The following is a 13,622-nucleotide window of genomic DNA, read 5'->3' as shown; positions in this document are numbered from 1 at the left end:
TAAGGTTTATCTATATAACATTTTTTTTTTTTGGGTATACCATCGATTTTACATAAATAAAAATAGTTTTCCTTATTACATATAAATTACATTGGGGAAGGCAAAACCATTTAAAGATAAACACTACATGCTTATTTCATTTATGAAGTTTTCAAAGTCAGTAAATAATCATAAAGAGAACAACAATAACGGAGATAACAAATTATGATTATAAAAGTAAGTTGTTTAAATTTAAATTTTAAATGACAACTATGATTAACTAAGCTACATCTAAACTAAAGGTACTAATTATAGTACAGTAAACAATGACTAAGAAATAGAAGTTACTAAAATCCCTATCCCTACTAATATTATAAATGTCAATGTAAGTCTGTTTGTTACGCTTTCACGCAAAAACTACTTAACCGATCCTCATGAAACTTTGTACACATATTCTTGGAAGTGTTAGAAGTAATATTGGTTACTTTTTATCCCGTAATTAAGCTTGGTTCCTTTGGGAGAGGGGATGAAATTGTTTGACGATTTTACACCATAACTCCGACAAATTATAACCGATTTAAATAATTATTTTTGTACTATATATTGTAGGTTATAATCTATGTTTAATTTTGCCCAAACTTTGTGTAGATCTGAATGTGGTTGGAGATAGAGGACGGAACTCCTCAGCGGACAGCAGCAAACCCTTCATTTAAGGCTTAGCGATACTGAATACTTTAAACTTTTTTAGACATACAACTAAAACAAAATCAAACGCAGACGAAGTCGCGGGCAACAGCTAGTATAAATATAAAATAACAGAAAGTATCCTATTCAACTCGGGATGACTGACTAATGATTAAGTTACTGGTGATAACTTTACGAAAAGTGCTATGCGACTGAATTTGTCTTGACTGAAAAAAACATTGTCTTGAAAATTATATTTCTTAGAATTACTGTTTCATGACGAAAAACGAAATAGAAACGAAATAGAAACGAAAAACGATGATAGAAAGTCACAATTTCATCATAAAATGCTCATAGGAAACAGGGTTTTAGAGGATACACCCACGTTCACATATTATTGGTAACAACCGGAACTGAGAGTTTGTTGCTTTATGAAACTTCTTCTTCTTCTGTCAGACTTTTGAGCTCGACGAACAAAATAAGCACGAAATTAGCGGGAGTTTGCAGAAATGTGGCTCGTTTGTGGACGAGCTCTGTCACAAACAGCACTACTAATACTATTAAGAGGTTCAATGTGTTACAAACAAAAAGCTTTGTAACTAGAATAATGATTGTTTGATTGATTCGAGATGGCCCGACACATAACAAGTGGTCGGCTGGTGGGTGATGGGTGGTAATTAGTGGGTTAACGATTGCCGTAACAGCCTGAGACGCTTTCTTAATGAAACCCGTTCGCGCGGAACTCCATTGTGCACCGGAGACTAAGGTCATATTATAACACTAATGTTTTACATGATTTTCAACTAACTGATGTCCGCAACTTCGCCCATGTTGTTTTGGGTTATTCAAGATCCTGTAGGAGCCTTGTGTTTTCTCGAGCCTTAAAATAGGTAATATTCGGCGGACACATGCATGCAAATTGTTTAGGTAAAATTTAATTACGATTGATTTTGCTGTTAAGTCGTATTTCATCATCACCTTACCCACTGCTGAGTCCAGGTTTGCAACTGCTGGTGAAGCTTATACCCAGCAATCTTTTCGTTGTGGTTGGGCTAAGTCGTACTTACGAAAAGTAACGTAGTAGTAGTTATAATCAATATCAGTGGAGCAATTCAGCCAAAAGCACATAGATATTTTATTATTTATCAATACAGATAAATAAACGAACAGACGCACTTTCGCATTTATAACATGTTGTCTGCAACTTATCTATAGTTATATTTATATTTTTATCTTTCTATTCTGTCGTGGGACTATAGGATGATGGAGATAGGTTATCGGGTAAATTATAAAAAATATCGTCTCTGTATAATCTGTCATGTGTAGAACTGACGCTATTGACTCTAGTTGAGGTATCACTGACGAAATGTCTTGATGTCATATTTACAGCACTTGAAGTTTTTTAACGCTTTGGTTATTGTAGCGTTCTCCACATTACAAAAGTAGATGGCGCCACAAAGATCCTGCATCGCGCTAACGAAGTGTTAACCAATTGGCCATATATAAAACCTGGCCATAATATATATAAACAAAGATGAATGGTTGGACCTCAGTCCCCGAGCACGAACACCAGCTCGTGTATTACCATAGCTCCCGTACAGTAATAGTGACCTTGCTACAAGTTAAGAAGAGTTAAGGTAGCATAGTTAAGACTTTATCGAGGTATATTACCATGGGTCGAGAGTTTGAGAGGTCCGTCACAATCTGCACTAGAATTTGTAGTGGACGAGTTAACTGCCCTGGTTGGACTAAGATAGGTACAGTATGAGACCAGCAATGAAGTACTCCTTACAGGCTACGGCCAGCTCATTGTTCCTTTGGCACTTAGACTCAGGCGCTGTTATCTACATGCTAGTCGAGGAGACCTAGAACACAAAAAAAACGCAAAACTTTATAAGAAGCACTATAATAAGTTATTGCAAACTTCCTGTTTATATGCATATAATAAGTATCTTTTCGTTAATAGAATTGATGCAATCTGTGAGCGAATGTCGAGGTGAATGCGGTGCGTTATTGGGTTACGCAACGCAAATGATCGGCAGATTGTCTTTTTTGAGAGTGCGCTGGAACTGTTAATAGCATTGCGAAGTAATCACCATTAACTGGACCAATGATAAAACTACTAGATAATCAAATGCAAAAATTCTTTACTAGTTGTGGCCCTGGCTTCACGCGTCGGTGTTTTTGAAGTGGAAATTTCCTTAGGCGCGTTGAGATCTTTTCGGGTGAACAAATATCACGGAACTGATGTCATCGTTACCGAACGCTTTCCGTGAGCTACATCAACACTGAAGGCACAAGAGGCTTCATACCTACGCCTCAGGTTAACACACAGGTAAAAACACAAAAAAAAAGATTCCGACGAATTGAGAACCTTCTCCTTTTTTACGTCGGTTAAAAAACTAATAATATTAAATTACATTGTGAGATGGTGATAACAAGAAAAAAAACACCCGGCTACGTTTGTTGTGGGCTTCTTCTAGATCAGGACGCGTTTGGAGACCTCGTAGGTTTGGTTTTAAGTTTACGAATGTGGTTATCGCCATCATCTCACTGCCGTGTAATTCTTATGTACGCATCAAAAGTGCCACCTGTTGGGCCTAATATAAAGGGCCTACTTGAATAAAGACATTTTTGACTTTGACTTTGACCTGAACAAACTGAAATTTGCCATCGCAATGTCGATACTCCAGAAGCTTTTTTATGCAGACATAGCTCATGGGATTACGAAATAACAAAAATCATTTACCGCTTTTATATTTATGACGATTTGAAATTACCTAATGATTTATGGATACTTTTTGTGAGAAGAATGGCTGCTTTCAAATAATACAAACGACGGTGACAAATTCCAACATTCGTATTTACTAACTCGTCTAAGTTAATGATTATGAAAACGTTGACCATTGTGGGAAGCTTCAAGATATGTATTTCAAATGTCTTTACGTATATTTTGAAACGGTGCTTGCTTTGAGTAACACAGTAGATTTATCTATCTGCACAACAGTTAAATACTAACAATAAGATGGTTTGTAAGTAAGAGCACGTAAAACCCTTTATCACAGGAATGCTCAAAGTCTACTATGAAGGTTCATAGTGCATCGGAACGCACAGTATTTGGAAACGAATCACGAGCTTTTGTATCGATTCGATTCCTGGTTTAGCAAAAGAATTTTTAGAAGTTGGGTATTTCTACTAATCGTATGAGTTGACTAAGGGAATGTTACCGATAACGGGTAGTAGCGTCCTCTGTGCAACTTCTAGCTTCTACTGCTATAAGCAACCCGTCTGCCCAGCGTGGCATTACGGGCAAACCGACTTGCTAGGAGACGCCTTTAATCCTTTAATGCAGCAGTGGACTGATATGGGCTTTTGATGATTTTTTTCTAGTATGTACCTTTAAGGTAATTTTATTTATTTTTATTTTTCCACTAAAGGTTAGCCCCTGACTGCAATCTTACCTTGTGGTGTAAGTTTAAAATGTTTGTGTGATGAACATGAATGCTTTTCAGTGTCTGGCTGTTTATCTATATATTATAAGTATGTATGTGTATTATATTCATAAAAAAAATATTCATCAGCTAACTTAGTACCCATAACACAAGCTACGCTTACTTTGGGGCTAGATGGCGATGTGTGTATTGTCGTAGTATATAAAAAAGAAAAAAAAAAGTGGTGATGAAGATGCAGGCTTAACGTGCTCTACTTTAACACTGCCAATTTCCTAACTTCGGGCTGGTACGACTTTTGGTCCGACCTACGATTTCAACCCAGGACTTCGTGATCCGAAATTGAACATGCCAACCACTATGCAACGAGGCCGTTCACTAATCAACCATCGCCCAACGCTACGCTAGATATCTTATATTAGAAAACATTACGAGTTAGTTAAACATTAAAAGTTGAATGAAATAAGTAAACGAAAAGTCCAGATGCATGGATGTTATTTATTCTCATTTGTAATAGACAAATTTGTATAGATTTAACAGTAAAGTTGTACAATTTTTATTTTCTCACGTCGTAAACATATCAAGTTAACTTGAAACCAGTAAGCAAGGATGTTTTCCTTCAAAGTTGGCAGCCCCACGGGTCACCGGTCACTCCGGTGGCAACGTATCAAGTTGCGACACTTTCCGCTCCGCCGGCAACCTAGGTGCATTCTATTCACTTGCTCCAGTTACTGGACTTGACTGACGTGTGTAGTTTGAACTTTGATGGGTTTCGACATCGAGCGTGTGTGACTTGCGATTTTGATAGACATAGGTAGAATTCGACCCGACTAAAATGTCATGTGAATGGCACTACTATTGCCTTCGATTTCGTCCGCGTTTTGTCGGTTTCTTTAAAATACTAAGGGGACCGATAATTTTCCCAAAATTTAAAATATTTTTTGTCTCGTCGACTGCATAATGCCAGCAGTTCCATGCTAAATTTGGCAAAGACCGGTTTGTAAGAAAAGTTGTGTATAGGTTTTTTTGAAGTTATACTTCTTTTAGCGAGTTAGGGAAAAATGATGAGTGTAAATTGTTACGATGTGCGCGCACACCGTCACAAAAAACCGACACCATGAAGTTAGCTATGGTCAACATTTTAGTTTTTCTAAAAAGGATCTAACAGTGTACACTTTAATTATAAAGTCTGCGGGCTCATTCCTGTGATTTAATTGATTCAACTATACAAAAATCTCGAATTTTAATGTTGAGTAAGACTTGGTGGTCTGAAAATACTAGATAATGCGTTAAAATTAAACTTTCAATGTATTAAATACCTTTTTTTCTATTGGCGAAAGATGACATTTTGGAAGATTTTTTCTTGTAGTAGTTTTAAGTAGATATAACTTTTAACGCGTGTACATAAGTATAGATACGTCTTTTTATTTAAATACAATGTGGCCGTTTTCAGGAGCGTTTTTGGAATATATGTCTATCTAACATATTCAATATATGTCAGTATCATTTTGCCACGGTCAACAGTACACTGCTGGAATGAGAGGATGGACTGGACAATCGGGGGCCCATAGTCACCACGCTGGGCAGACGGGTTGGTGATCGCAGTAGATGGTAGAAGTAGCACAGAAGAATCTGTTATATTCCATTAGTCACCTCGTACGATACCGGCAGGAAGAGTTGGGTGGTGACAACTGTATTCTTATCTACCGTCAACACAAGGCAAAATATGTGCAAGAGTGGATTGGTAGACTTCGCAAGGTTTTCTTACGATGTTTTCCTTCACCGTTAAAGAAAATTATATTAACTTGCTTAAAATTTGAACTGGGTCCCCTCAGACATGCGGAAGTGTTTTCTCTTATTGAAACTTTAAGAATCTTTTGTTAGTACCAAATTAGATTAAGATACTAAGGATGGACGTATCTGTACTTCGGCCGAGGCTTGTTACGTTCTTACCGGCAGATACCGCAAAGCGATTCAACGCTACCAATTACGGATAAACCTACCTACGAGCAGATTTATTAAACTACCACACCCTTTCCAAGTCTGCGCTTTTCTATCGGACGGCATTTACCTTTTGGGCCTAGATTTTCTATTGCATGATTATGGACGCCTGGTACTCGTATCTTCCTTCCACAGTCATCATCCGCAGACGATTAGCGTCCCACTGCTGGCCACTCTCTTATATAGGTAAGACGGTTTTAGAGCATAGACCCACCACACTCCAGAAATGCGGGTTGGTGGGCTTTTACGGGGTTCACACCGCCAATTTGTTACTCCAAGCCTCTACTTAAGTTATTTAAACTTCGATACACAATTTCTACCAATTTTAGGTCCGACACGGGGTTTAAGCCTAAGAACTCGTGATCTTTGTTGAACATGCTAGCCACTATATACCAACGAGGCAGTTTTGACAGCCAATTGGCGCAGTGTGCAGCGACCCTGCTTTCTGAGTCCAAGGCTGTCGGTACGATTCCTACAACGGAAAAAGGGTTGTGTGATGAACTTGACTGTTTTTCAGTGTCTGGGTGTTTATCCGTATATTATTAGTATCTAAGTAAATTATTCATAAAAATAATCATCAGTCATCCTAGTACCCATAACACAAGCTATATTTCGGGGCTATATGGCGATGTGTGTATTGTCGTAGTATATTTATTTATTTAGTTCAATTACCCGGGATTCGAAACCTGGACCTAGTGACATGTAAATCTCTACGAGGAAAATTAGCGCCAAGTAAATATTTCCTTAGACGTCTAGATTTTAAAAAGGTTAATTATATTAATGCGATTGCCGCATAGTTACATAAAGTACAGGGTTTACTAAGACCTTTTAAAGCTGTGTGCACACATTATTTACTCAGTAGCAACTAACTAGGTACATTGCTGTATTATTGCTGTATCCATCGATTTAAAGGTAAAGGTTGGTTTTTAAAATTTTACACGTTTGTTAAGTCTACTTCTTCAAATAATGGCCGACTGGCGCAGTGGGCAGCGACCCTGCTTTCTAAGTCCACGGCCGTGGGATCGATTCCCACAACTGGAAAATGTTTGTGTGACGAACATGAATGTTCATCTGTATATTATCAGTATCTATGTATATTGTACCAATGACACAAGCTACGCTTACTTTGGGGCTAGAAGGCGATGTGTGTACTGTCGTAATATATTTATTTATTTATTTTAATTGTCCATGATGTCCTACCGTATATTTAATATCCATGCACAACTTTGCACACTATTAATTTAGTAGAATGTTATGCTCTCTAAACTGACTATATTGTTTACCAACAATCTTGATATTGTACAAACGTTCGTGCAAATAAATGATTATTATTATTATTATCATCACCCTCTATATAAGAAGCCTCATATTTTCCTATTTCTTTCATGATAATTCTCATCAATGCATTACCGGCCCACTACAAGGCAGGCTAAGTGAGCACATTATGGACAACGTTTAGGCGCGAAGGTTTCCTATCGATGTTTTTCCTCCACCGTTTTAAGCCAGTGATATTTAAATTGCTCAAATTAAAAACGCACGTAACTCCGAAAAGTCAGTGGTGCGTGCCGGGGTTCGAACTCCGTCTTCACGAAAGGTAAGCCGAAGCCCGCTTCTCCGTTCTTCTAACTCCTCTAAACTTAAAACTTAAGCTACGAGTATAAAACGCGCCGCTCTAAATAGAAGCCCGCAACAAATTGTTAGTTTAGAACGGTGATAGTCTAGTGGTCAAAGCTGCGGCCTTGCTTTCGGACTGACTTCGATCCTCTTGCTTTAACGGAGAAGAAAAATATCGTGACGAACCCGCATGCCTAAGAGTTTTTCTGAACCTTTTTAAAGACCTCTTACCTTGGCTCCTCAGCATGACTCCAGGAAGCACTCGGTGACCTGGGCGGCCTGCTAAACTTCTGGAGTGAGCTCGGCGGGCTGGAGTGATCCAGCGGGGAGCCGCATCAGTGACCATACGTACAACGGACGGTTCCAGACCAACCAAGTGCGGAAAAGGCCCAGGAACAGAAGAAGAAGAAGACGTGTAAAGATGTGTGAAGTCTACCAATAGGCACTTTTCCAGCGTGTTGAACAATTGCCTATACCCGTCTCAGTCTTCGAGGAGTCCTGTAGTAGACCGCGGATAGTGGGTTGTTTTTATTTTTAATGTAATAATGATGAGGACAGAACATTTTTAGTTGGTTGTTCTTTGGTTTATTACAATCTCACAATGTCACTTAAATTAGGTAAGGTATCTTACTGAGAACAATAACTTCACATTTCCCAGACTTCTTTATCATTGATGTGTACATGGGGCCTAATTATTAAACTTAATCTAAACATGTCGTTTTGAAATAAAAATTATGGGCACTTATCACAAATAATCATCTCGTTATTGCGGGCTTGTCACTTTATGGGAAACTAGTTTTGATGAAATTGAACAAAAATTGGAACGAGCAGATTCCATATTAATTATTTTAACATAAACTCGTTATTGCTGTCATTTATTTTGGACGACATGCTCTCCGTAAGACGAGATGCCGGGTTCGATTACGAGTTCAAGTTACATAGCAACGAGTATTTCGAACGAGATATTTCAGATTATCCAGTTATCAAGGTCAAGAAGTAATCATTTTTTTTTTCCTCTACAACTGCTACACCAATAGTGGTAAGTGCTGATTTAGATAACGGGGAAAACTTTTTGCTACCTCCGACCCTTGGGCGTAGGGGTATATCCAAACTGAAAACCATCGCGAACAGCGAACCCGCCCGTTGTGAGAGGCCTTCAGTCCGGCAGTGTTATAGGATTTTGGTGACCAGAAACTGATGGTTAAACATCTCCCACTCAGAGAGGTCATCTTGATGGCGCAGCGGGTGCCTGTGTCTTTAAGAATTTGTGAAGTTCCGGGTACGATTATAGGCAGGCTAATATGTTAAACGTACTTGTGAAGATTTTGAACTGTAAAACAAAATGTAAAAATGTAGGGAACTGACCCAACTGTCTATCTTACAGTGGCGCGGCGGGCTCCGGCGCTCCGGGCGGACACACTGCGCTTGCGTAACAGCACGTAACGAGACTGCTTGTGGCTCATAGGTCATACGCTGGATTACTTTTTAAATTAACTGTATTACACTAGCGGGTTAAAACCGGCTCAGTTGCATAAATCCTGGCAGTAGCATACTGGCAAGTAGACGTAAAGAATGTTACGATTAATTATTTTTTCACTGCTTCGTAAAATAATTCTACGCAAACAACAGTTATCGCTTTTTTATGACATAATCTGGCTACTCATAGGTTATTTTATAACGAAAAAGACAACAGTCTCTTACTCAACACATTTATTATTTTGGAATTATATATTTTGTTTGGCCTTTAAATTTTGGAAAGTGGTAAGCATGTTCATCTACGGATGGACCTCGGTCAGGGGTTCAAATCTCAGGTCGGGCTAAAAACTGTTAGGTATTTTATTTTTGTTATAGAATTTTTAGTACCATTCCGGAACTAGGCAATTGATGGGGCTTATCCCCAATAGCGTGGTGGGGTGGGTCTATGCTCTAAACCCGTCTCTCCTATGAGAGAGGATGCCAGCAGTCCCAGCAGTGGGACGTTAAAAGGCGTATCACACGATTTATATAGATCTTCTATTTCTGTCTCCAGTTTACGGCGTTAGCGTTTAGTGCTACGGTGTTTATAAAACGCTCGATATTTTCAGCGCTAGTATAAAAGTCCATGCTCGTCCGAATAAGATCAACTTTCACTTCGAGCCGCAAGTAAGTAGCCACAGGTGCCGTGTTACGTCACTCATCTCCAAATGTTAAGAGAAAAATGCCCGGCTTCCGGCCGATATTAAATTGTTACATATATTGATGTTTGTTATGGCTGATTCACATTACTCCAGTTGCAATAAAGCAGACTTTTGTATTCTTCTTCGAGCTAGCCCTTGAATTTAATCTCACCTGGTGGTAAATGATGATGCAGTCTAAGATGGTAGCGGGCCAACCTGTTTGGGAGTATGATAGTCATATTCCTAATCGGTTTCTACGCGACATCGCACTGGAACACTAAATCGCTTAGCGGCAAGTTTTGTCAGTAGGGTGGTTACTAGCCACGGCCAAAGCCTCCCACCAGACCAGAGCAGAGAAAATTCTAAAATTATAGTTTCACAAATTGCCACTTTAGATTCGCGACTCTTTGAGCTATGTCGGTAACTTCGGTTTTTCCACGGATCTCCAAATTCCTGATTTGATCACTTAGATATACATTCGTTTAAATCTGTTCAGTTGTAATATGGCACTGAATTGTCTCGATAAAATGAGAAGGCCTATGTTCATAGGAGGGTTAAATAATAAAGTGGTATATTGAAATGTAGCAATGCATTCCACATTCATACTTCATAAAAGTCCGGTAATTTCAATTTATAAAGGAATTGAAGAACTATGAAGTCTATGATAATAAATAACGGTAATAACGGGTAGAAATGATAATTTAAATCCTTAAAATAGATTATAAAATTAGAAGGCAATGTTACTAAATATCTCCATTAAATCTCTTCGCATAGCTAAGGACTGGAATTAAGTAGACAGGCCATTACGTATACTTAACTATTATTTTTTAAAGACCAGAATTGGGCAAAGGACTTTTATTTTTCCAAGTGAGCATCAACAACCGATTGACGTCCAGTGCGTCTTTTGCAGGGAGTCCTGGGCCGCTTGTTTCCAGCGGCTCCCAGTGATTCGTTGACACCATGGGCCCGCAACGTTCATCGGTTCTCCGAGCTATGTGCCCCGCCCATTGCCACTTCAGCTTTGCGACCGCGTTCAGCTATGTTGGTTACTCTAGTTCTTCCACTGATCTCCTCGTGTCTTGTGTGAACATAGCTCTCCGCCATCGCCAGCTGAGTGACTCTGGGACTCTTTATTTAAGCGACCAACACAGTAACAACAGTATCGAATTCGATTTATGTTAAAACTATTTTTAGTTATGTATGTTTTCGACCTACTGACTCTGGAACGAATCAGACGTCTGAAGCCAGCAGCAGTGCTTGTATAGACTTGAGGAGACTGGCCCTCATAACCGCAAAGTCAATAAGAACTACAAAAAATGTACTTATTGTCTATCGACTAATTGTAGATGTCAATACTGAAAAATAATGTTTTTTCGACGAAACCAATTGAATATCCGTACTAATATTATAAATGTCAATTTAAGTTTGTTTGTTACGCTTTCACGCAAAAACTGCTTAACTGATAGCTTAAACTTTTATCCCGGTACATTAAGCTCGGTTCCTTTGGGAGAGGGGATGAAAGTGTTTGACGATTTTACACCATAACTCCGACAAATTATAACCGATTTAAATAATTATTTTTGTACTATAGAGATTATAATGTGTTTAATTTTGCCCAAACTTCGTGTAGATCTGATGAATGTGGTTGGAGATAGAGGACAGAACTCCTCAACGGGCAGCAGCAAACCCCTCATTTAAGGCTTAGCGATACTGAATACTTTAATTTTTTTTAAGAACTACAACTAAATTGAATGCCACATCAAAAATCAAAATCAAACGCAGACGAAGTCGCGGGCAATAGCTAGAAGTAAATGTTTTTTCCATAATCTTAAATCTATTAATAACCCACTGCTTTTAACGATTACGAGAGGGATTTAGATTACAAACTCACCACCTTTCTAGTATGCAGGGTTGTAGACTTAAACGATTACTAACTAACACTTGTTCGTGATAATAATCGGAACCGATGGCTTAGTGTGCTTTCATAACAAATACACCCACCTAGGTATTTAGTGGCTCGACCCGTGAATCTAAGGGCGTGGGACTTTGTAGAATGTCCATGGCCAAGCTCTTCAGACCAGAACACAGCAATGCCATGCTTGGTGCAAGCATGGACGAGCTGTGTAACCAGAAGCTGTGCTACTAAACTAATTTCTTGCACTATTTTATCATACCACGGCATGTTAAATCATTAGGTTTCGCGGGCTCAAGAGTTTGCTTCATGCAACAGGCAGCAGCGTCCTCTGAACTACTACTACCGTCAACTGCGATCACCTCCCCTTCAGCCCAGCGTAGTGATTATGAGCAAACCCCTTTAGTCTAGAAGTGTTACAGCCTATATCTAATTGATGTATTGAACTCTGCTGACGTCAAAGAAATTCTAATCGGGACCGTGGCTAAATAAAAGTATTAAATAGAAGCTTTATTTGTATTTAAAGAGATCGATAGCATTTGGCATGGATTAAGTAGATTATTCATGTTATCAATTAAGGATTTCTAATGGATTTATCTGAGTATCGAATTCACAAGTAAATTTGTTATGTTCTTCTATAATAAAAGTACTTATCATTATCATCCGGCTAATCGGTGGCCCCTCCCGGGTACTTGAATCTTCTACAGTGGTTATTTCGATTGTTCTCTCTATGGTCGTTTCTTAATTAATGAAGATAGTGGTCTAGTGAGATCTCGAACTGAATTGTCTCTTTCGGCTTCTGTTAGTGGCATGAGAAGCCATGTTATAGAATCTGAACTCAGGGTTGTAGACAAGTTTATATACCTAGGACTCATGACCCAGTTAGGTAAATCCTATTTTGAGAATTAGATGAACTAAGAATCCAACTCGCGTTCGGGAAACTTCGTGACATCTGAACACAGAAGATGTAATTTTGACAAACAAAGAGTTTAAAGCTCTCATCACAAGGTGGCAAGTCGAACAAGACACAAAATTCTCGACATAACTAGAGTCTTTAAACGAACTTAAGGAACAAAACTTAGAAATTAAACAGTCAGTCGAATTTATGTCTCTTAAATACGATGAGATGTTGGAAAGACTTTCATTTTTAGAAGCGGAAAGAAAAGATTATAGAAAAAATATAAATGGCTTGGAAAATAAAATAGAGGCTCTTGAACGAAACACCCGCATTACAAGTGTGGAAATTAGAAATATTCCTCAGAAACCGAAGGAATCTAAGGTGGCTTTAACTGAAATTACCTTGAAAATTGGTAGTACTTTGAATATACCGGTACAAACATCAGATATTAAGAATATTTTTAGAATTAATACAAAATCCACTACAAAACCGATAATAGCTGATTTTACCACTGTTGCAATGAAAGATAAATTTATCAGCTGTTTTAAAAAGTATAACCAACAAAACACAAAAGAAAAATTTAACACAACAAAACTAAAAATCGAAGGGCCCCCGAAACGCATCTACATCTCGGAAAACCTAACAGAAAAGACACGGAAGTTATTTTTCCAAGCCCGCGAATTTGGCCGTAATAATGCCTTTACTTTTTGTTGGACATCCTTCGGTAAAGTATATTTAAGAAGATCTGAAGGATCACCACAAATACTTGTAAACAGTGAACATGATTTCGAGAAAATATTACTAAGTCAATGACTACATAAATTCAAATTTAGTCGTCCTCCATGTTCAAGTAAAAAAAGGATTTTTAATCTAACTTTAATTAAGTTTTTGCATGTTTTCTATATTTTTTGCTGTTAATGTATAGAACC

This window comes from Pararge aegeria, chromosome 18 (assembly GCF_905163445.1).
Source record: "Pararge aegeria chromosome 18, ilParAegt1.1, whole genome shotgun sequence".
Taxonomy (NCBI): Eukaryota; Metazoa; Arthropoda; class Insecta; order Lepidoptera; family Nymphalidae; genus Pararge; species Pararge aegeria.
The sequence above is the reverse complement of the archived record's forward strand: the minus strand, read 5'-3'. Positions refer to the sequence as shown.